This window comes from Meles meles, chromosome 3 (assembly GCF_922984935.1).
Source record: "Meles meles chromosome 3, mMelMel3.1 paternal haplotype, whole genome shotgun sequence".
In the NCBI taxonomy this organism is placed as follows: Eukaryota; Metazoa; Chordata; class Mammalia; order Carnivora; family Mustelidae; genus Meles; species Meles meles.
Genome location: NC_060068.1, coordinates 80555212 through 80580771, shown reverse-complemented (window position 1 = coordinate 80580771; position 25560 = coordinate 80555212). Strand labels below are relative to the sequence as shown.

At 41.0% G+C, this 25560-nt stretch overlaps 1 protein-coding gene across 1 annotated transcript in view; it reads left to right on the top strand.

Annotated features, from left to right (window-relative positions):
* The window catches only part of AGGF1 (angiogenic factor with G-patch and FHA domains 1), a 123967-nt gene that overhangs the window by 60986 nt on the left and 37421 nt on the right, over window positions 1–25560 (top strand). The gene's annotated exons all lie outside the window — the stretch shown is intronic.

Genomic DNA, 25560 nt, shown 5'->3' with positions numbered 1-25560 from the left:
TTAAAAGAAACCCACCCAACGGAAGTCTGGACAGGTAAAGGTAGGGCTCCTTGGTGTTTGAAAACTTAATAACGCTAGGGTATCAGCTTTGCATGGATTATGTTGAGGTAACAATGCCTACAACTTAGTGATTTACAGTAAGAGAGAAATATTCATTTCTCAGGCAAGTTACATCTGCTACATCGATTCCACTAGTTTTCTTTACTCCACGCTCCGGGTTTTTTGGGGATACACTCACTTTGCTGCCGTGTGCTGGAACCAACTTTGAGGGAAGAAGAGTCCTGATTTGTAGTGTTTGCTATGTCCATGTTGTAAATACTCCTACCGCAGCTGATTTCAAGCTACTTTTAACAAGTCACAAGTGACTTGCCAAATTTCTGGAAATCTTACAGCCGACTCTTATACACTGCTGGCACATGGTGCTCTTAAAACAGCTGACATTTGCGCCTCCCCATTCTGTTCACATTTTATTGGCCTAAGCGAGTCACATGGCAAAGCTTGCTGTCAATGGGGCCAGAAATTGTACTCATTGGGCTGCTGCCTTCGGCTCAGGTCATGATCTCGGCGTCCTGGGATCGAGCCCCGAGTCGGGCTCTTTGCTCTGCAGGGAGCCTGCTTCCTCCTGCCTCTCTGCCTACTTGTGATCTCTCTCTCTGTCAAATAAATAAATAAAATCTTTAAAAAAAAAAAAAAAGAAACCTTGCAGGTCATATAATGATGGGCAGAGATTATATAATTCTCTTAAAAGGAGGACAGGGAATTATGGATCACAATATTATAATCTGATGTACATGTTTTGGTTCAAGTAATTTTTTTTCAACCTCACTTTTTTCTATGAATTAGAACAATGTCTAAGTGTCACTGTCCATTAATGGAGTTTCTCCTTACCATTCCAAGAATGGTTTCAGAAAAAACTGGTTGGGTGTCTTAAAAGAGATAATTTTACAATGTGAAGGCAAACTATTAGGTTGACCTTTTTCTTCTCAGAGGGACATTTAACTCTGTGGACATTGATTACAAGAGCAGTAACTAGTATCAATGAATCTGGCTAAGTCATCTCTTATTTGTGGCTTAATTCATAAACATATTTTGAAGGATTATTATATTTGGCAATCCTTTTAACAGGAGGCTTTATTACTTTGAATACTTTAAAAATCCATTTGGCTTTAGGCTGACCATGTAATGAGATACATGATAGTTTCATTAGTTCATGGAACATTTTGTAGTAAGTGCTGGTTATGAGCAAAGCACTGTTTTAAACCTGAGTAGGAGTCTGGAGATTCGAGGGATTGTTCCTGCCCTCAAAAAGATTACACTTCAGTAAGATAGTAGGACAAATGCAACTCTAAGAAGAAAATGGAAAATGATGTAAGAGGAAACATTCAGGTGCCACACTAATTTGAAAACAGCTACACTTTTTTTAAAAAAAACTGGCAACATTTAAGCAAGACTTGAAAAAGTATAGGATTTGGACTTCTGGAATTACATGTTTGTTATCCTAGCCAAGATGCATTTTGAATTTATTTTTGAAGTCCAGAGAAATAGAGCCTGCCTTTTCTGTGTTGGAGTCGATGCTTGAACTTTCTTATGAGTTAGAATCTCTTTCTTGTCATTTTAAATTAAATTTTAAATAAATTATAAAATATATGTCAACTATCTAATAACTCTTCTTTGTCCCATGTTCTTTGTTCAAGTTGCAGCAAGAGAAATGCTCTTTAGTTCTTGCTTTGGTAGCGGCAGTTCCCCTAACTTTTGTCATCCATTTAACAATAAATAAATAACATTTAGTTTTCGTCAGAAGATCTCATTTCTATTCCCTGTTCTAGAAGCTGGCAAAGTATAAAGATCTGCATTTCGTTGGTAACACAGAATATTTACTCCCCAGATGCTTCCCAAAGATTATAGCCTTGAAATCTGCTGTTTGACCTTACCAAAAACCCATCATGAGAAAACTGTTTATGGAGATTACCTCAAATGCATAAAATTATAGAGCTGTGTACTTGGAACATACTCTTTTGGTAGGTTTTATATGTGCATTCGGTCTATAGTTTCCTTGCGACGTTTTTGTCTGGTTTTGGTGACCAAGTAATACTGGCCTCGTAAAATGAGGTGAAAAGTATTTCTTCTTCTTCTCTTTTTGGGAAGAGTTTGTGAAGAATTGGTATTCTTTTTTAAATGTTTGGTAGAGGGGTTCCCAGATGGCTCAGTCTGTTAAATGTCTGCCTTTGGCTCAGGTCCTGATCTCAGGATCCTGGGTTCAAGCCCCATGTTGGGCTCCCTACTCAGTGGAGAGTCTGCTTCTCCTTCTGCCCTTCCCCTCCTTGTGCTTGCTTGTTCTCTCTCTCTCAAATAAACTAAATTAAAAATCTTTAAAAAAAAATAAATGTTTGGTAGAATTCCACAGGGAAACCATCTGGGCCTGGGCTTTATGAACAGTGTTTTGATTCCTAATTCAATCTTTTCATTTGTTTAGATTTACTCAGATCATCTCTTCTCAAGTCAGTTTTGGTAGTTTATATCTTTCTAGGAATTTGTCCATTTCATCCAAGTTACCTAATGTATTGGTAGACAGTTATATCTAGTATTCCTTTATAGTCCTTTTTATTTCTGTAAAGTTGGTAATACTGTCTTCTTCTTCATTTCTGATTCCTGGATACTCCCCTTGTAGGAAATAGCTGCATAAAATTTATTATTGGGGCTGGTGTCATGATGTCATCCATTATAGTGTCCATTGATTCCCAGTGGGGTTTTTTTTTTTTTTTTTGGTAGGACCCAGTGGAGACCATTCTCCGAACTCTCAGTGTCATGAAAAGCTCTGTATCCCCCAATCCTGTGGGCACTGTGGATCATGTAACAAACTGTTTCCTTGCTTCAGCTACTAGGAAGAGACTAAGAGTCAAATATATAATGAATGCCTACTCTATTAGTTTTTTAGTGGTTCTCTAACAAATAACCATGAACTAAGTGGTTTAAACAACAGGAATTTATTCACAGTATGGAAGGTTTTAAGTCCAAAATCAGGGCCAGTCTGTCTAAAACCTGTAGGGAAAATCCTTCCATGCCTATTCCTAGCTTCTGGTGGTGGCCAGCCATCCTTGGCTTCCAGCTATGTCCTCCAGTCTCTACCTTTGTTGTCACATGCCCTTCTCCTTGTGTGTCTAAGTTTCCCTCATCTTATAAAGACAGTAGTCATATTGGGGGCACCTTGCAGGCTCAGTTGGTGGAGCATGTGACTCTTGATCTTGGGGTTTTGGGCTCCACATTGGGTATACAGATTACTTAAAAATCTTTTAAAAATAAAAATTAAAATTAGCTGTGGCTGGGTGGCTTAGTTGGTTAAATGTCTACCTTTGGTTCAGGTCACGATTCCAGGATCCTGGGATTGTCCCATATAGGGCTCCCTGCCCAGTGGGGAGTCTGCTTCTCCCTCTTCCTCTGCCTGTCCCCCTCAGCCCTGCTCTTTAGAGCTCATGTGGTGAGTGCTCTCTCTCAAATAAATAAATAAATAAATAAATAAAGTCTTAAAAAAAAAATAAAGACACCAGTCATATTGGATTAAGCCCCACCCTAATGACTTTGTCTTCTTTTGATTACCTTTGCAAACATCCTATTTCCAAATAAGGTCACATTCCCAGCTACCTGGGATTAGGATGTCAACATTTTTTTTTTGCAGTGGGGGTACACAATTCAACTCATAATAGTGTCAACTTTTCTTTGTGCTAATCTTTTATTTTTCTTTTGTCCTGATTACCTGGATTATTTAGTTTTTTCTTAATTGTACGCATCTTGGCAGAATCTGAAGGAAAAGGGGGAAGGAAGAAAGGAGAGGAAGGGAGGGAGGAAGAAAAGTTTGCCAAGAAAAATCAAACCTGGAACTTGGGGAACAGAGTTGCAGGAATGGGCAATGGGATGGGGCATATTACCTAGGAAAATTACTCTTTTTGTGGGAGTGGGGAATGGGAGCAGTGGTTAGCAGCTGCCTACAGTTTAGCTGACCTAAAAAAAAAAAAATAGAAGGTAGTTTGAAGAGCTGAGGATTGGGGAAAAGGGTAGGATCTACCTATCTTTTAAAAAAAATTATTTATTTATTTATTTATTATTTCTAGTGTAGTTAATATGCAGTGTTAAATTAACTTCAGATATACAGTACTGTGATTCAACAATTCTATACATCACTCAGTGCTCATCATAGTAAGTGTTCTCTTTATCCCCATACCTGTTTCCTTCATCCCCACACCCACCTCCCTTTTGGTAACCATCAATTTGTTTTCTGTAGTTAAGAGTCTATTTTTTGGTTTTCTCTTTTTTTCTTTGTTCATTTATTTTATTTCTTCAATTCCACATATGAATGAAATCGCATGGTATTTGTCTTTCTCTGACTGACTTATTTCATTTGGCAGGATACTCTGGCTCCATCCATGTTGTTACAAGTGGCAAGATTTCATTTGATCTAGCTACTTATAATACCCATACTAATAGACACAATATGGATCCAGGTTTTGTGGTGCTTGAAAGCTTATACAGTGTTGAGAATCCATATATTCTAGTTATTGGGGAAATAGACCCACATACCATTGATTTAATGCATAAAATTTACCCTAGAGGGCAGTGACCTATCCTTATGGGATATCTTTCACCAAATGACACCTTAGCTGATAGTTTAATAGACTGTTCTAATGGTGTATCAGGCTAGCTGCTTCTAGGTGTAGGTATGTTATAGGATCAGCCAAAGCTACTGAATAAACCAACATTTCCCCTTTCATCTGTTCCTCACCTAGTCCATTACGATTGAGAATCTTTATCCTTCAGTTACAGCGCAGCAAGGGTTATCATCACGCCCTTACCAGTAAAAATGCCGTCCTTGTTACCACCAGAGGGCTAGGTAATCTAGTTCCAATCCCACCCTCAGGTTTGGACGTTCTGAGGTTCCAAGCTTCTACTCTCTAGAGTGACTCTGATACCTACTTTCTTAGCTGGGGCTCCCACAAATGCAGTGATGAGACAAGAGCTAAATGCAGGTGGTCTGAGAGGTGATCACAAGAAGCAGGGCTGGGGCGGCAGAGAGAGTAAGAAAGAAATGCATGCCAAAATGAAGAGGCTTAATTTGTTAACTATGAATGTGTGTCCTTCATATAATGTCTTCATTTTACATCTGTAATTACAGTTGTAACAAAAGTTATTCCCACATAGTGGACTATTTTCAGTCCTCACCTCTTGGTTTTTTCAGACCCAACTTTCTCATTTTTTATCTTTATCATTTTCTGTCATCTAATGTTAGAAACCATGTTAACATAGACTTCATGCTTATTTTCCTGGATGGCTTTTTGCTTGAAGACTGATGTGATTATGTAAGCATATTGTTGAAACTCTATGTTCTCACTGCAATTACGTATATATGCACATTACTTTTTGCTTGAAACACAGTGAACTAGGTTTGAAGTTTATCCTGGAGGAAGTTTTAAGCAACTGCGTTAATAGTAAGATTTGCATTTTAAGTATAATGCTTTGGGGAAGTAGGGGAAATGTGTTTGAAGAGAACATTCTGGAGACCAGTAGGCCAATTGGACTATTGCAGTTTTGTGGGTGAGAACTGAGATTTTTTGGAGATTCAACCTGTTCAATATGTAGCAGAAAGTAATAAACAGGAGAATGGGCGATAGGTTAGTAATAAGCAGCTCCAACATGGTTTGTAGTTTCCCCCGTCTCCCTGACACCTGTTACCTGCTTCGGTATACCTGGGACTAGGCTGTTGCTCAGACAGCAACACCCCCAGGTACTCCTCTAGAAAGTAGCAATCCCCAGAGTGGCCTTTTCCAGGTCCCTGCAACAAGAGGAAAACATTGGTAGCAGCTCCTCCAAGGGGATACTCAGGGAGGCATTAGACATTGGTTTCTGGTTCTCAGCACTGTTAGGAGGAAATCATACAAGGATTTATCTCAGAATTTTAATGCCTTTTCAGAATCCATTGGTTCCCCATCCTGTATTCTGTTTTGTTCATGTGGGTTCATTCACCATGGACTACACCAAGCCTATGACTATGGGAGGCTTGCTGGACCCGCTTGCTACAATTTTCCTTTTTTTTTTTTTTTTAAGATTTTATTTAGTTATTTGACAGAGAGAGAGAGAGATCACAAGTAGGCAGAGAGGCAGGCAGAGAGACAGGAGGAAGCAGGCTCCCTGCTGAGCAGAGAGCCCCATGCAGGGGCTCGATCCCAGGACCCTGAGATCACGACCCGAGCTGAAGGCAGAGGCTTAACCCGCTGTTCTTAGCATTGTAAAATTCCTCATGAAGGCCCGTGGTACACTTTCTGGCTGCTTCACTTGGCCCCACATTTGCAATTTTTGTTAATCTACATACAGTTAGAATCAAATGTACAGTCAGAATCAAACCTATATGCTGTGAGACACACTAAGGAATGTTTATGTCTAAAGTAAGGACTACTTTTTTTTTTTACAACCATATCTTAAAGGGGAAAAATAACAGACAAGAAAAGACAAAGGGATATGATGCAATGATGCAGGCCTTCCTGTTCTTACACGGTGTCCCTAGTGAGTGTTATGCTCAGAAAGTTCTCTCTTGGGTGCTGCTCCTTCGGCTGTTTGCTCAAAGTGCTGGCAGGGCTGGGGTGGTGTTGCAGACTGCTTGTTTATTTTTATTTTTTAAGAGATTTTATTTATTTATTTGACAGAGAGAGACACACAGAGAGAGGGAACACAAGCAGGGGGAGTGGGAGAGGGAGAAGCAGGCTTCCCGCTGAGCAGGGAGACCAATGTGGGGCTCCATCCCAGGACCCTGGACCATGACCTGAGCTGAAGGCAGATGCTCAATGACTGAGCCACCCAGGCACCCCCAGACTGCTTGTTTAAATGGCCTGTGGGACTGGTTAGAGTGAGCATCTGGAGGCTTATCTCACTCACCACAACTCCAGGGGACTGAGTCCCCAGCTGTGGTTAGCATTGATGGCACCCGACCCTGCTGTAAAGACATTCCACTCAAGTTTCAGAAGTCCTTACCAATTCCTTTTGCCAAAGTAAAAAGACAGACTTGCACAAAAGAGCTGGTTTGGCTATTTTCTGAGATAATTACAAAGAATAATAACAACAAGGAACCTTTGGTTTTCTTTTGTGTCTCTTTTGCAATACGAGAAAAGGAAACCATTGCATGTGTGTCTTGGGGATACAACCAGAAGTCTGATTCACAGACCTAGGGTTTATCATCCTGACCTCGGAGACACTGGATCAGAATGCTGTCGCCCATTGACTTTGGCTATGGCTGTTTGGGAAGATCCAGCCTGCCTGGATATGTGAATGATTTTGTCAGTCCAGAACCTTCCTCTCTGCCCAACCAAACTTCATTCTTATTCCTCAAGTCACCACTCCTATGAAGCTTTCTTAGGCTACACCAACTTATTAGGATCTCTCCCCTAAATTGCTCCTGTCCTCCAGTTGGTATCTTGCAGGTAAACATTTCCATCGTTTCTTAGAAGTGAGGCTTGCCTTCACAGCTCAACTACAGCTGACCCTTGAACAACATAGGGGGTGGGGCATTGACCATCCTCCTCAGAGTTGAGAATCTGCAAGTAACTTTGATTTCCCCAAACCTTAACTACTAATAGCTTGCTGCAAACTAGAAGCCTCAGCAATAACATAGTCAACTGACACATATTTTGTATGTTATGTGTATTATATACTATATTTTTCTGATAAAGTAAGCTAGAGAAAAAATATTAAGAAAGCCACAAGGAAGAGAATTGCATTTGCAGTACCGTATTAATAAAAAAAAAATCCACATATAAATGGGCCTGTGCAGTACAAGGGTCAGCTGTATAATGATCTCTGTGGCAGGAATTGGAGCTCATGTTTTATATATTCCCCTCATAAAGCCTAGCACAGTGCTGGACAGGTAGTCAGTTTCAGTAAGTACTTGGAGGAGTTGAAAACTGAAAGCATATACTCTACCACATATACTCTACCATATACTCTACCATATGAGAAACTCAGAGTAGTCAAGTTCATAAAGACAAAGTAAAAGGATGGCTGCTAGGGGCTTGGGGGTGGGATGGAAATGTTAATGTTTAATGGGCATGCAGTTTCAGTTTAGGAAGATGAAAAAGTCCTGGAGATGGATGGTGAGGACGGTTGCACGGCAATGTGAGTATATTAATGCCACTGCAGTGCCACTTTAGAAGGGTTAAAATGGTGGGGTGTCTCCGTGGTGCTGTTGGTTAAGTGTCTGACTCTTGATTTTGGCTCGGGTTGTGAGATGGAGCCCCATGTTGGGCCGGTCCTGAGTGGGGAGCCTGCTTAAATAAACAAATAAAAGGCTTAAATGGTGATATATATATATATATATATATATATATATATATATATATATTCACCACAGTAGAAAAAAGTGTTTTCATAAAGGCACGTTCTGTAAAAATCTAAGGCTCTTCCTTAGTTTTGCTCTCGGCTGACCTCGCTGGTGCCCATGTGTGGGATCAATAAATACTGTGTGTGAATGAAATTTCCAGTTTGATGGGCTTGCTGGGTCCACTCTAAACTCTGGGTTCAGCTTCCCACTTGCTAGTTCCATGTTTTTTTTTTTAACAAATGAGAACATTTGTACCAGGCTTTTAGTTTAGATGTGTTTTTGTAATTCATGCCTACACAGGAATGGTTAGGAGGAGTCCAAATCTAGACCAGGCAGTGTTGCAGCTGCCCTCGGAGTAAGGGCAGAAGGCTAGTAGTGATGGTGTGAATATGGGCAAGTTACTAAAGATCTCAAAGTAGTGTCCGGTTTGGTTTGGTTTGTGTCTGTTAAAGGAGGATGATAATAGTAGCCTCCTTCCCCTGTAGGGTTGTTGGGAGGATTACATGATAGGAATGGCCTGAAATGTCTCTCAGGTACTTGAGGCAGAATAGAAGATGGAAAGTATGGCTCCTTGTTTATAAATGGCAGCTAAGAATGCTTTGATTTTGTGATTTTAACTTGGATCTGAGAAGAAAGAAAGTAGACCACAGGTGCCTTCAGATCAACATGGCCTTGTCTGTGTTGTGTGATCCCACATGTAACCAACTCCCTGGAAGGCACCCAGTTGGTGTCTGCGGGGCATCCCCACTCAGAGAAGAAAGCCCTTAAGGGATCTTTCTCTCAAACTGACTTTCCCCTCTCAGCCAGTAAGACAACTGCCAGCCACTCCTGGGCTCTCGAGCCCCTGTTCGCGCTCTTTCTTTAGTGGAAGCGTGAAGAATCTTGGGACAGGACACGTTGAGACCCTGGGGGGATGGGTTTCTCCTGGGTGTGGTCAGGGGGATGGGTTTGGCCACTCTTACTTGACTCAGAGGTGGGGAGGGAGTTTTCCCAGTGGAGAGGACTCCTGCCTCCTGAGAGAAAGGGGCGTTGGGCCAAGAAAAATGAGGCATCCACCCCACACTGAGCTTTGTGCAAGGCAAAGAAAAATCAGTCCGCGACTCTACCCTCAAGGATCCTGTTCTTTAGTGACAAATGACCTATATGCCATGATAATCTGTTTTCAAAGAACAGTTGCAGTGTATTTCTTCTTTACAAAGGGAGTTGAATGCATTGATCTTAAGGGTTTACAAGTAGACATCTAAAATCATTTGACTCTGGTTTAATATGGGGGACTTACTGAGTTGTGAAAATGAAAATGCTTCATGAAAAATACTTGAAATAAACTCAAGGCCACATTAACATTTGATTTGCACTTCCAAACAGAAGCTGTTTTTACGTGCCTATTTACTCTTATGACACACTGTAAGTATTTTTCCATACTTTTCAATACTCAATAGGATGGGATCTTTTTCTCCTTTCTTTCAGATATTTCTCAGTTTGAATGTGACACAGAGTACCCATTTTCCTCATAAATCACATATTTATAGCACACAGGAATAGCCGGAATGCTGTGTGGCTCTCAAAAGTACTTCTGTATTTGAATTATAGAGAAAATGACTTAATGTAAGTCTAAACTTTGGACTCTCTTGATGTAGCTGGAGCAGGGAGAACAGGACTCCGCGTTCTGGGCCTGGGTCCTGTTTGTTCAGAGCACTGTCCTCTGGGCCTGCCCCCAGCTGTGTGCACTTCGGGCAGGGTGACGAGGGGAAGGACAGACATGAGCAATCGGAAGCAGAGCTGGCTCACAAGCAAAGGCAGGGTGGTGGTGAAAAACAAGGCTTTGACATCATGCTGCTTGGGTTCAGCTCTGCCATCTACTAGCTCTGAAAGCTTGGAACAGTTTCTTAGCTTCTCTGCTTCCTTCTAAACTGGCCTAATAGAAGGAGTCATTCTTAGGGTTAGGACAAGAATTGAACATGATAGGTGGAAAACTCCTAACCCAATGTTCAGCTCGGTGTGAGTCATCAATAAACCATGACAGTCATCCGTGAATGAGTTGTAAACAGAACAAGGATATCTTCTATTCCTCCCCTTCCTCCTGAGACCACTGAGCTCCCTGCTTGGGAGGAAGTACCCTTCATTCCCCTGAGAAAGTGAAGTGGGATCTGAGGGTGAGGGGAGTACAGAGGGCCCTCAGGCCAGCATGTGATCCAAGCCCCATGTTGGGTTCACATGAGGCTAGTCCTCTCCACCTGTGGTAAGAGACCTCATGATGGCCTGGGAGCCAGGGACGTGTTTGCCTGGAGGGGTCTCAGGATAGTAGAGGCCGCCTTTGCAACCCTAGGTCTCAGGTGAAAATGGGCAGCTAACTGAGCATTTTAGGAGCTCGTGTTTTATTATTTTTAACAATGAATCTTATAGTACAATTTATGTCCAATCAAATGCTCTCATTTTAAGTGTATAGTTTGTTGGGTTTTAAAAAATGTGTACAGCCATGTAAGCACCACCTAAATCCAGTTATTTCCATAACTCCCCTAAATTCTCTTATATCCTATTCAGTAAATCTTCCCTCTTCCCACTCCAGGCAACCACTGATCTGTTTTTTTGTCACTATAGAAAAGTTTGAGTTCGCTAGAATTTCATATAAATGGAATGTGAAAGGCTTCTTTCATTTATCATAATGCTTTTGAGATTCATTTATGTGTCATGTATCAGTTGATTCTTTTTTTTTTAATTCCTGAGTTATATATACCACAGTTTGTTTATCCGTCCCGTGTTGATGGTCATTCGTGTTGTTTCTGGTTTGGAGGGTGTTGTATATATTTTGAAAAAGCTGTTATGAACATATGTGTATAAGTCTTTGTGTGAATATATATGCATATACAAATAGATATACATATATATGTATATTTATTTATTTATTTTAAGTGAGCTCTACACCCAGTGGGGCTCAAACTCACAACACCAAGAACAAGAGTCACATGCTTTCCCAACTGAACCAGCCAGACATGTGTAGATACGTATTTTAATTTCTTTTGAATAAAAACCCGAAGTAGAATTACTGAGTAATATGGTGAGTATATGTTTAAATTTGTGAAAACTATCAAATGTTCTCAGAAGTAGCAGTAATGTTTTACACTTCTACCAGCAATATGTGAGAGTTCCAGGGGTCCACTTCCTCACTGACACTTAATATTGTCTATCTCTTTCATTTTGATCATTCTAGTGGGTGTGCAGTAGGACCTCATTTTTTTTTTTTTCATTTTGGTTTTAGTTGGCATTTTCTTTTTCTTTCTTTTTTTTTTAAGATTTTATTTATTTGTCAAAGAGAGAGACAGAGAGAGCACAAGCAGGGGGAGCAGCAGGTAGCGGCAGAGGGAGAAGCAGGCTCCCCACTGAGCAGGGTGCCTGATGCAGAACTTGATTCCAGGACCCTGGGACCATGACCTGAGCTGAAGGCAGGCACTTAACCAACTGAGCTTCCCAGGCATCCCTAAATTGCATTTTCCTAATGGCTAATGATGTTGAGGTCTTCCCATATGTTTGCTGGTCATTAATATATCTTGTTTTGTGAAGTGTGTTTTCAAATATTTTGCCTATATTTAATTGGTTTCTGTCTTCATAGTTGAATTACATTAGTTCATTATGTATTCTGCATACAAGTTCTCTGTCAGATGTATGTATTGCAAATATTTTCTCCCATTCTGTGGCATAAAATACAGTGATCTGACTGATGGAATAAATTTTAAGATGACATTCATCACATGGAATCCATGACCTGAATGAAAGTTTAGGAAACCTGTAGGTGTCTAATGAGAAAGTCAAGTTTAATTAATTGTCTTCTGATGAGTAGATTGGCATTGGGGTTTGGTACTTAAAGCTTAATAGCTAATTAGAAGGACTGCCTGTAAATAGTAAGTAATCTGCACCCCCAATTTTATGTTGGAGATGTCATAATTGCTGTTTGTTGAAGGACAGCAAGGCAGACGGAATGAATACTAACCAAAACTTCCTAGGGGCATCCCAGGGTGGAAGAATGGATCCCAGTTGTCCACTACAGACCGAGATGGAATCAGTTGTTTCAGATGCATGCTATGTACCCAGTTGCCTTTGAATCATGGAGGCAGCAGAGACTGCAAGATGGTCTCTGTTTGTTTCCCTTTTACCAGGCCATAATACACCCCATTATTTTAGACAATACCATCCTGCTCTCTCCTTCCAACTCTATCTCCCATTTGGCTAATTTCCTTCAGTACTTAGGTAACAGACAGAGTTCCTATAATATACAATATCAAGAGCATTGGACAGGATTTGACATCCATTCATGACTTCGACATCTTGGAACAGAAGGGAACTCCCTTAACCTAACAAAGGACATCTACAAAAACCTTACATCGAACAGCAGACTGAATGGTGCACGACCGAATGCTTTTTCCTTAATACTGAGAAAATCACTTTGGCTGGGGAATGCACAATGGATTGTAGGGAGTTGGGCAACAGTCAGGGATAGAACCATATAGGAGATGATTGCAATAGTTTGGGCAAAGCTGAAAGCTTAGACTTGGGTGGCATCCAGAGAAGTGAGAGACATTTGACAGGCAGAATGGGTAGTGCTCATTCACAGATTGGTGTGGGGATAGAGGGAATGTTACAAGGGGAACTACTAGGTGTTAGCTTGCTCACCTGGATGGGTGGGGCTGCCACTCATTGAGCAGGAAATTCAGGAAGATGGCACATGGCCATTTTCTTCTGCAGATACCCTACTGTCTCTACCATGGCCACCTCAAAGTCAACAAGAAGAGTGTGCTATCTTTGAAAGGGGAGTGAGGCATATGAAAATGTATTGAAATACACAGGCCTCCCTTACCACACATGAACATTGAAGGAGAAACACAGGTCTTTTGAACTAAAGTGTTGGGAAGATGTGCTGATTCTGAAATACTGGAAAGAAGTGAGAATGATCTATTTCGAGATGCTTCATAATAAAGCATACTATCTAATTTACATGTCTCCGCAATCATGTGAGGTAGAGGTTTTCTGACACCTGCTTTCAGATTGAGAAATTGGAGTCTCAGATATATTGATTTGTCTAGCACTAATCAATGGTGAAAGGGGGGTTTAAATCTAAATCTTCGATTATAATGTCCCTGACCTTTTCAGTGTTACAATGAAAGTTAACTTCAGCCAGGAAGAGGGTCATCAGAAAGAATTCAGGTCTTTACAGGCTGGATCTTCTTTCTGAGGCTGCTTCCCTTTTCTCCCACCACATCAATCCTACTTACCCTTCAAGGCTCGATTCAGATTTTTCATCTTTCACAAATCTTTTACATCCATTCCTGACCACTGCTTTCCTCCATTAAAATTTTTTAAAATCCTATTTAACACAATATATAAAACATAGTATTTTAACATGTAATCAGTATAAAAATTGAGGTAATTTACATTTTTTTGTACTAAGTTTTTTTTTTAAGATTTTATTTATTTACTTATTTGACAGAGATTTCAAGTATGCTGAGCAGAGAACCCGATGCGGGGCTTGATCCCAGGACCCTGGGATCATGACGTGAGCCGTGAGCCGAAGGCAGAGGCTTTAACCCACTGAGCCACCCAGGCGCCCCTGTACTAAGTTTTTGAAGTCCAGTGTACACTTTACACTTACAGCACATCTCAGTTTGAACATATCCATTGCTTTGCCTACTGGCCTCTTCCTCCTCCTTTTCTGCTGTCACTGAGAAAATGGTATGCTTTCCATGCCTTTCACCCCAACCATCCCCTGACCCCCTGACCCCACTGTGCCACATGTTTCTAGAGGCATCTGCATGGCAGGGCCTCACAGCCGTCCACCCTGAGAGTTATTTTTCAAGCTGCTGTTAATTGCCACGCAAGCTGAGGCTGCTTCCAGGTCCCCTGTAAGAGGTGAAGCCTCTTCCTGCTTCGTTTTGGTGGCTTTGTGACCATGACCCCTATGGACCAACTGGGCGGTGTGGTCACAGCCTGCAGAGTCCAAAGTGTACCCCTTCCTCAGAGGACTGGGGTGGCAGGAGTGCAAGTGTCCCCTAGCTGCCACCACCCATGCCTGCCATCACCTGTATGTCTGTCTTCCTCAGAACCTCTGGTACTGATGTGGGTCTCTCAGGCATATTTGGGAGTAGGGAGGCTGCAGGTTTGATGGCCCCCAAACCAGTTGAAGGGTGGGAGCAGCATGTGTTTTTCTTTTCCATATTTGGACCTCCCTATGGAACTTGCTCTTTTGTATCATTCTGAGATACAGACAATATCTCTGAGATATTGTCTCAGACAATATTCTGAGATACAGACAATATGGTAAACATGTGTATGTTTACCATATACCATTTTGTCCTATTATTTAAATACACATTTGTTCACATCTACATTCATTATTTTTCAACCAAAAGTTATTGAATGCATGTGTGCTAAGACACTCTTCCGGATGGTAGTTCTGTATATAAGTCTAGAAACCTCAGTTAAACTTTAGTATTTTTTTTTCCTGTTGTTGGGGCTGAATGGAAGCATAAGGCAGGCTGAAGGAGAAAGTGAGTGGAGGGGGGCTTCTCTCTCACCTTGTTCTCTTGGGCTTGAATACGGGAGAGTAACAGGTACTTAAGGGTACTCTGGGTGCTGAGGAAAGGTGGCGTCCACCATGTGAAGGCCAGTCTGGGTCTCCTGTGAGGCCCAAGTGATGAATAGAAGAAGAATTTTGTTTTCTAAGCCATTTCTCTGCCTGTTTCTTAGACCAGTGTCTCTTGTGTTTGAACTGAGTGTGAAGGACCATCTTAGTGATTCTAACAGTGACAATAGAAAGTTGAAAGACAGAAGTTTTCTTTAGTTGTGAAATCGTTAGAAACCTATCTGCCTTTGGTCAGTATAGAATACTCCCAGTCATAGGTGCATTTTTCTGGACCCCCCCCCCCCAATCACGTGGAAGTCCATCTAGTAACATAGGAGGGGTGAAGTTTCACCAGAATGAAGAAGCATCCCCTTTTCTATTTTCACAGGAATGGGAAGAGGATGGAGCTGTATCCTTTTAGCTCTTCAGCTTTTCCTGATATCTTAGCCTGGATATCCCTGAAGTAAAGTCAAGACAAGGGATCATAAAGAGGTAGTTTATTTGAGAAGAAATACTAGGCACCAGGAGTGAGGAATGAGGGAGTGAAACAGGGAAGGTGGAAAAAACCAATACAAGATTGCACTTGCAATACACAGGGGAGCGAAAAGCACATGGCAAAGTGCCCAATATCACTAGTCATTGGGGAAATTAAGATTAGAAACCTGCTGAATGTCTGTTAGAATGACTAAAGTGTAAGATGGGTTGCAACAGATGTTGGCGAGTCTGTAGAGCAGTTGGAGCTCTCGTAAATTGTTGGTAGGACTGTAAAATTCTGCACCCGCTTTAGAGAGGTCTGGCAGTTTGTTGTAAAATGAAACACCTATCTCCGTGGCCCAGCAATTCCTTTCCTAGATGTTTACTCAGTGCAAATATCAAATATGAAGATACAAACAGCCTTATATAATAATGCTCATAGCAGCACTATTTATAATAATAAAAGACTAGAACCAGCATACTTACAGAATGGATAAGTAAACTGCTTTGTTCATGCTGTGAAGTACTGCTTGGCAGTAAAAAGGGGGACTCTTTTTAAAAAAATTTTAAAAATTTATTTATTAGACACACAGAGAGAGATCACAAGTAGGCAGAGAGGCAGGCAGAGAGAGAGAGAGAGAAGCAGGCTCCCCGCTGAGCAGAGAGCCTGATGCCGGGCTCAATCCCAGGACCCTGAGATCATGACCTGAGCTGAAGGCAGAGGCTTAACCCACTGAGCCACCCAGGTGCCCCAAAAAGGGGACTCTTGCTACAATGTAGAGATAAATATTAAAATATGCTGGGTGAAGGAAGTACTATGTGTTTCCATTTACAGACAAGAGTACTATATGTTTCCATTAATATGAAGTTCTAGAACAGGCAATCTACAATGAAGAAAAATCCAAACAGTGGTAGGTGTGTCTTTAAATGGGGATGGACAGAAAATGGGCATGAGGGAGTGCTCTCTATCTTCAGAGGGTTTGGGTTACACAGGCAAATTTATTTTTCAAAAATTATTTAATGGTGCACTTTAATGCAATTTAATTATTGCATTTCATTGAATGTAAATTTTGCCTTAAAAGAAAAAAAATCATAAAGAGATATTGAATTCTAGTCAGTGATATTCATGCTGAAGTATTTAGCAGTGAATTGTCTGTTACCTGCAAATTACTTTGAAATGCATCTTATTAAAAATAGGATTAACTAATAGATAGAGGAATAGATAAATGAATAGACATATAATGAAGGGAGAGTAAAATGTTAATTGTACAGTCTAGGTAATGGATACAGGGGTTTGGCTGTAAAATTCTTTAAACTTCTCCTTATGTTTGATAATTTTCATAATAAAGAGTAGAGTAAAAAGAAGAAAACCATGTCAAGTTAGACACAGCTGAGCAAGTGGTATTCAAGCCCACTGGAATCTTCTGAGGAAATCTACTCAGAACCTAGCTTGAGGGGGATGAAAGGGAAAGCATTTACCCATCACGAGAGTACTGGAGGTCCTTTTGCTGAGCCCTTATAGAATTCCCACTGTAGGTGCACAGCATGGGCTAAGGTGGGATGCTTCGGATTACATCTGGGTGTGGCTGGTCAAAGCGGGTGCAGAACTGGTCACACGTAGCTATGACTGGAGTTAAGAGTCAGTTAAGAGCATATAATGTGCTGCAGAAGCAGCACTATGTTAGCTACCTATTGCTGCATGAGGGAGTACCCCAAAACTTAGTATCTTACGTAATATCTTACTGTAGTATCTTACAACAAACAATTATTATCCACAGTTTCTGGGTAGGTAATTCAGGATCAGCTTAGCTGGGTGGTTCTGCCTCATGGTCTCCCATGATATTATATCCAGTATTTAAAGCCGGGGCTGCATTTATCTGAAAACTTGATTTGGGGCTGAAAGAACCATTTCCAAGGTGTGTCATAACATGGCTGTTGGCAGGAGGCTTCGGTACTCTTTCAGTAGTACTTTTCAGACTTTGGTCCCCAGATTCTTGTCCCACAAGACCTCCAGATTGCGGACTCTGGAGCCATACCACAGGACTCTGCCTGCCCTCCAGAAGGAAACCGTGCCATATGGAGCTGCACAAAACCACTCTTTCAGCCTCATAATTGAGGGCAACTTAGATGTCCGTATGACATGGCATCTGGCTTCCTCCAGAGTGAGTGATGAAATGGGGGGCGGAGAAATAGTTGGAGGTGTGTGTGTGTGTGCGTGCGCACGTGCGCACAGGCGGGGGGGGGGGGGGCGGGGGATGGGAGGGGAGAGATGTGTGTCACATGCCTTTTATTTAGTCTCAGAGGTCTAGAGACACACTATCGCTTCCACCATGTTCTGTTTCTTAGAACTGAGTCACTAAATACAGTCCACACTTAAGGGGAAGGGAATTAGTTTTCCTTTTGAAGGAAGGACCATCAAAGCATCTGAGGATGTATTTTTAAACTACAACAGGTTTTTTATAGAGTTTACCCTTTATTTTTTAGATAGTTTAAGCTCTGCATTTAATCCAGTCTGGCCAGAGTCTTCTTCGAGGTAGTAGCCAGACGCAGACACTACAAAGATTTAATATAGGAAAGTTAGTGGAAGAAGTTACCATCCCTGCTCTTGTAACAGCTCCCAAGTCTGTAATCTGTCATCTCCCTTTCCCACTATCTGCTCAGGTTTCCCTTGCCCTCAGTCAGTTCTTTGACCAATCTAGGTTGCTTTCCTGGCAGATGATGACTCAGACCTTCATTTCTTTTTTGTTTTTTTTAAAGATTTTATTTATTTATTTGACAGACAGAGATCACAAGTAGACAGAGAGGCAGGCAGAGAGAAAGAGGAGCAGGCTCCCTGCTGAGCAGAGAGCCTGATGTGGGGCTTGATCCCAGGACCCTGGGATCATGACCTGAGCTGAAAGAAGAGGCTTTAACCCACTGAGCCACCCAGGTGCCCCACAGACCTTCATTTCTGAGGGCTCTGAGGCTTTAGTTGTCTTTGTAAGGCCATGATTGCTGCAACTGCCCATTTCATCATCCCCAGTCCTAGAATCATCAATGTCCCAGCGAATCTTCTGTGTTCCAGGCGTACCCCTCCTTGCACACACTATGTATCAGCAACCTAGCTTCTCATGGTGATCAGAGCCAGTTACTCTTTCCAATATGGTAACACCTTTCTTTGTTTGCTGGTCTACTGCCATGAGGAGTCCAATTAACTGGTGGCAGTAATGTCCTCAAGTTTAATGGAAGCACAACAATTTCCCCTAGGGAAATATTTTCCTACCCAAATGCACGACTATTAATCCAACAGAATCCAATCCTATACAACTGGGAATAGGAAACACAAAGTGTTATTTAGATCATGAAGAGTCACGGGGAGAGGGGGGCCAATCTTCTTCCACCTCATGTTTTTTAGACCAGTATTGCTAGAAGTTGGGGACATGGCACCATATACCAGCTGTTGCTTTAGCACATATATACAATATCCTGGAGGATGGTGTCCTAACAATGGGATGTTGTTCCTGAGCTGACACGTTAGCTGAGTTACTATAATGACTTTCCAAGAACTTCTGTTTCCAGCCATTATGGAGCAAGCCAGTCTGGAATCACCTTTTGAACATAAACAACTACAAAACTAAACAAAATATAGGACATCATTGTTTTCGAACATTGGACGAGAGCCAAACAAGATTGTGATCCCTGAGAAAATGAAAGCAAATGAGGCAAGACCTAACATTATATAGATTTTCTGCTTGCATGTAGCTCTAAGGCTATGTTTAAGAAAGGGGAAACCATACAGAGTTAAGTAGATAGAGATTGTAGGTCAAGAAGACCAAGATAGTTTATAGAAAGTATAAGAAGACCGAGGCAGAATACCTGAGAGGAATGACTATGCAAAAAAAGCCCAAGCAATCTCTGTAGGAATCCCCTTTAGTCTTTGCCTTAATATCAATCTACTCAGGAAGACAGTGAAGTTCCAGATATCTGAGCAAGAACAACTTCCAAGGAAAGACCAGTTATGTGTCAGCTGTGAGACAAACAATAATGAGTTTACATAGGATTGGAAACCATTTGAGGAGAGCCTGGGTGGCTCAGTGGGTTAAGCCTCTGCCTTTGGCCCAGGTCATGATCCCAGGGTCCTGGAATTAAGCCCCACATTGGGCTCTCTGCTCAGTGGGGAGCCTGCTTCCCCTGCTCTCTCTCTGCCTGCCTGTCTACTTGTGAGCTCTGTCTGTCAAATAATAAAATTAAAAAAAAATCTTAAAAAGAAAAAGGAAACCATTTGAATTCCCTCTAGCCAGAGTAAAGAGACCTTGCTGAATATACATGAAACTCAGTAGAAGTCCTAGAAAGGCAACACTTTGAAGTGGGGCTGAGTTGTACTGCAAGTAAATGCTATTCTAAACCACATTAGAAGAGCCTAAAACATTCCTGAAAGGATCAGACTAATCTTAAGGTAAAAGTCTAAAAGAAAAAGTCTAATACTAATACAGATATACAACAAAGTCTGGTACCCAGCAATGTACAATTTACAATATCTAGAATTCAACATAAAATGAATAGTCATATGCAGATCATATGCATATGCATGTGCATATCAGGAAAATATGAATGATAAGAGAAAAATTAGTCATAAGAGCCAGACTCAGAAATGACAGAGACTATGGGATTATCAGACAGAAATGTTAGTGCATCTATTAGAATTTTGTCCCATATACTCAAAGTTTAAGAGAAAACATGAAAATGATGAGATGAAAAATGGAAGATTTAAAAAGGACTCAACTCAAGCTTCTAGAGAATTAACACACTGGTTGGATATAATAACAAATTAGACACTATAGAAGAAAAGAGCAGTGAACATAATGACATAGAAAAAAAAACCTATCCACATTGAAGCACAGTAAGAAAAGATTGGAAAAACAAAGCATCACTGAAGTACAGAATTGTATTTGTGGTCTATCACTTATTCATTTGATAGCTTAGAAGGAAAGAAGAGAGGGAAGGGATAAAAAAATATTTGAAGGGTAATAGTAAAAAATGTCTGATTTTTCTTGTCTATTAGGATGCTTTTTTTTCCTCAAAAGAAAAGTAAGCATTGGTGAGGAGTGGAAAAATTGGAACACTTGTGCTTTGCTTGTGGAAACGTAAAATGGTGCAGCTGCTGTGGAAAACGGTTTGGTGGTTCCTCAAAAAGTTAAACAGAATTATCACATGTTGTAGCAATTCCACTTCTAGGTATATTCTCCAAAGAATTGAAAGCAGGGATTCAAACAGTTACTTGTATATACCAATGTCCCTAGAAGCATTATTCACAAAAGCCAAATGGTGGAAACAACCCAAATGTCAATCAGTAGGTGAACTGGTAACCTACATGTAGTATATATGTAAAATGGAATATTATTCATCATTTTTTAAAGAAATGAAATTTTGAAACATGCCAAAGTATGGAAGTACTTAAAACATTATGCTAAGTGAAGTAAATCAGATTTAAGAGGAAAATACTGGGGGCGCCTGGGTGGCTCAGTGGGTTAAAGCCTCTGCCTTCTGCTCGGGTCATGATCCCAGGGTCCTGGGGTCAAGCCGCGCATCGGGCTCTCTGCTCTGTGGAGAGCCTGCTTCCTCCTCTCTCTCTGCCCGCCTCTCTGCCTACTTGTGATCTCTGTCTGTCAAATAAATAAATAAAATCTTTTTAAAAAAAGGAGGAAAATACTGGATGGGTCCACGAATCATATTAATGAGGTTCTCAAAATAGGTATATTCTTAGGGACAGAAAGTAGAGTAAAGGTTATCAGGGGCTGGAAGGAGGGAGAATGTGGAGTTATTGCTTAATGTGTTCAGAGTTTCAGTTTGGGTTGAAAATTTTCTGGAGATGGATGGTGCTGGGGGTGGCACAACAGTGTGAATGTACTTAATGCCACTGAATACAGCACTTAAAAATAGTTAAAATGGTAAATTTTATATATGTATATTTTACCACATTTTTAAAGTTACTCACCACTGTTTAAGAACAAACTATGCTTTATTTGCCAGTATCAGTCATTTGATGATGATGACAGAAAACGAAGAGTTTGATGGAATTCAGTTACGTAGAGTGGCATGTATGTGTGTTTCCTGCAAAATTTTGAAAACATAGGTGCTTGTAGAAATTGAAATTGCATGTTGCCTCTATAAATTGCTGGTCAACACTTTTTGTAATCTATCCTAAGTGAACAACCAGAAAAGATTAGTCTAATATTTCCGCTTGCCTGAGCTTTGTAACTTTTTCCTCAGAGCTTTGCCAGGCAAATTCCAGCAATATATTTATTGTAGGTCATTATTTTGTCCAAGCTTCACAAAACCATGCTTGGAGTGGATTGCTCCACATGTTTTTGCCAGGTCAGCTTGCATCAAGAAAGAGTGTTCCACTGTCAATAACTTCTCTATTCTTTGCTCACCAGCCCTGGTCCAGCATCTTCAAGGTCCACTTTTGTTAGCATCTGGAGGTTCCTGGCTGTATGCAATAGCCAGGGCCTTCAGTTTCTGCAGTAAACTACTTCCTATGGGAGCAAGGATATATTTTCCCACCTACTTGAGCCAAAACTTGGCTCCTGTTATCCTGGAGGTAGTGAGTGGAAGTGGTTAAGGTTTTGATGAGGACAGGCATCACCTTGCAAGTCAGGACTCAGGGTGAGGGTGTTCACCCTCCTAGCTAGATGAGGGTGTTCTCTTCTACCCAAGGGGAAAAAGACTGGTTCTGCTCACTTACATTAAAATCAATCTAGTGACTCAGTATACTCAGCCTTGTATATCCTGTCCCAGGTCTTTAGATCTTAAACTTTTCTATTCGGATCCTAACTTTGAAATAGGAGACCTCTTAAGGTTTTGCAGTTCTCTCTCCTTTTGACTTTGTCATCTGATGACTAAATCAGTGGCTTAATGTTCAAGACAGTATTCCCTGAGTCTGTACAGTAAAGCTTTTCAAACATTGCCATGGAGACCTAAAGCTCCCAGTGTGCTTGAATTGATTGTTGGCTAACCTGAATATATCATTTTATTTTTTTAAGATTTCCAAAGCAGTTCACAAAAGCCAGTGAAGTCTCCATTCTTTATTATTATATTGTCTGCATATGGTTCAAGTGCACAGCTACCACATCACCCACATTCTCCCTTCCACCTGTACCTCATCCCAGTCCACCACATGTGAGAGCCAATTGTGTGGCTACTAGATCCACACTTACCACCAGCAATGTGGTCTTTATTTCTGTCCACCTCTAACCTCCCATGTGAATGGATCCTCACAAGTAGTAATTGTTCAACACTTTTGGATTGTGCAAATGTCACTGCCAAGCAGCTTTCCACAGACATCACAGATCTCGTTGTCAGAGAAGCCCTGAAGCAAAGCTTAGAGGTCCATATTGGGGCCTGAGGTGCTGTCAGACTACCCCAGCGTGGAGCTGGTCCAGGCCGATGTGGAGCTGATTGGCTGTAGCAGCGACTGGAGTCAATGGCAGGGTCAGGGTAAGAAATGGTGCTCAAGAGTTCTGGGACGTTGGAGGCTTGGCCTCTAGCTGAGTGTCCAGTTACAAAACGTTGTCAGCCCATTCTGAGCATTTACTTGAGCCCAAGTAAATTGGAGGTCCATTCCTAGCTGCACTTGAGCAGAACAAGGTCAGAGTCTATTTGCCTAATCAATTTTCTGACTATGCTTTTATCTGTGTGGTTCTGGTATGAGGTTTGGTGTGAGTCTGAGGAATCTATGATCACAAAGCCATTCCTCAGTGGACTAAAGGACAAACCAGGCCAGACATTCTCACACTAACATCCTTGCCTTCAGCCAGACATGAACTGGATTGGCCTTCATTCACCAGCATGGCTTTGAACATGCTTTTCAGTGTCAGAACTCTTTCTGATAGCTTATTTCTGTGTTTAGTTATTAGATATAGGACCTAGTAGATGATTTAGTAGGTCCACATAAAAAATTACCAACATTTTCCCAACCAATTTATTAATGAAGGTAACTTCTGGTTTAAAAAGTATCTTCAAATGGTGCCTGGTGGCTCAGTTGGTTAACTGGCTGCCTTTGGCTCAGGCCCTCATCTCAGGATCCTGGGATCGAACCCCAAATCAGGCTTCCTGCCCAGAGGGGAGTCTGCTTCTCCCTTTCTCTCTGCCCTCCCTCCATGATTATGCTCTGTCTCATCTATCTCTCTCAAATAAATAAGTAAAATCTTTAAAAAAAAAAGTGGGGGGAATATCTCTGGGGAAAAGGAGGACAGATTAAATTATTAGACTGTCATCATTTGTTTTAAAAAGTTGTAAGTGCTTGAGGATTTTTCAAAACATTTTATTAGGAAAATCTAAAACATACATGATTTAGAAAGTTTAGAAAAACAAATCCCCCATGTACCTACCAACCAGCTCTTAAGGGATTTTTACCAAGACTCCAAAGAATCTCTAATTCTAGGTACCCTATGCAGGTAGCCAAGTTGGCCACTGCAAAAGAAGAATGTTTTCCCCATCACAGCACGAGTGAGTGATCACATTGCCTCCCCTGGAAATGGATTTCTTCCCCTCTAGTGGATTTATTTGTTCAGGTTCTTTTAAACCAGAGGGGTCAAGGCCGGTGATGAGGAAGGGTCTAGCTGCCCACTGGAGGGAGCAGTGTCTTTCTGTTCCTCGGTAATTCTCTGTAAATTGATGCTGGTACTTGTCAAAAGTTTTCTTTCTTTTTTTTTCCTTTTCTATCTTTTTTTTTTTTTTTAAGCTCTGTTCTTCTTCTCCTTCTGTTGGAATATCATTAGTTTTTCTTGGACTGTAGGATATGGTCCATGACCTTCACACAGGCGCCAGCAGCCCTGTCTGTAGTATTTCATAGTAAATGAATTGGTGTAACGTCACTGACCTTACTTCTACACTGTTTGACTCTTGTATTGGAATCAGTCTAAGCTGCTCACTGTTTTCCATCTTCGTTCAGGGAAACCAGAAAAAATTGCTTTGAAATTGAATTTTTTTAGTGTGTTTTTCTAATGAAACTCTGCGATGGCCTTGATTATGTTTTTCCAAATCTCCTCCCATCTCACTTCTGTTTTCACACTGAGGCACTGTTCTTTTTCACAGTCTGGAGCACAGGAAAAACATGGAGTGTACTTATGCTTCTCAGAACACATATGGATTCCTGGGTTTTTGTCTTGGGCACTGCTTTAGGGAGGATAGATTGGCAAACTGGAGTGCGTTAGGTCAGAGCTAACAGGATGGTCTGGGAGCAGTGTATGATGAACAATTAATCATGGAGAAAGAAGACTCGGCAGACACAGCAGCACGGCAGCTGTCTGCAAGAGCTGTACTGAAATCTAGCTCTGAACAGTGGGGAGAAGCTAGAAGGACACAAAGTTCACCTAGTATAAGATTAGACTAGAAATGCCCAGGATTTAAACTTTGTTGTCTCATAAACAAGTGAATTCTCCTCCTTAGGAGTCAGAGAAATGCCAGATAACATCTCCCAGGAATGTGCTTCTAGAGGGGGTTCCCTGTAATAATAGCACACCTGTGTATGGAGTACTTATTTTGTGCCAAGTAATATCCTAAGCACTTTTCCTGTGTTACTAATTTAAGCCTCACAATGGCCTTATGAGAGAGGTACTTCAGATCCATAGTATTTTATCTGAAAGACCAGATGTGTTTCAAAAATCTTTGGATTTTTTTTTTTCTAACACATCTATCTTGTGTTAGAAAGTACCCTCAGGGGACTGTACTCCACAATTAAATAAATTAGTATTTCTGTGGTACTGTATATGAATTTTTTTTAAAAAGTTTTTATTGAAACTTGAGTAGAGTTAACATATAGTGTTGTATTAGTTTTAGGTGAACATCCATAGAACACCCAGTGCTCACACAATAAGTGCCCTTCTTCATCCCCATCACCCATTTAACCCATCCCCTCATCCACCTCCCCTCTGGTAACCATCAGTTTATTCTTAGAGTCAAGAGTCTGTTTCTTGGTTTGCCTCCCACTCTCTCTCTTGTTTTCCCCTTTGTTTTTGTTTTGTTTCTTAAATTCCACATATGAGTGAAATCATAGGGTATTTGTCTTTCTCTGACTGACTTATTTTGCTTAGCATAATACACTCTAGCTCCATCCATGCCATTGCAAATTGCAAGATTT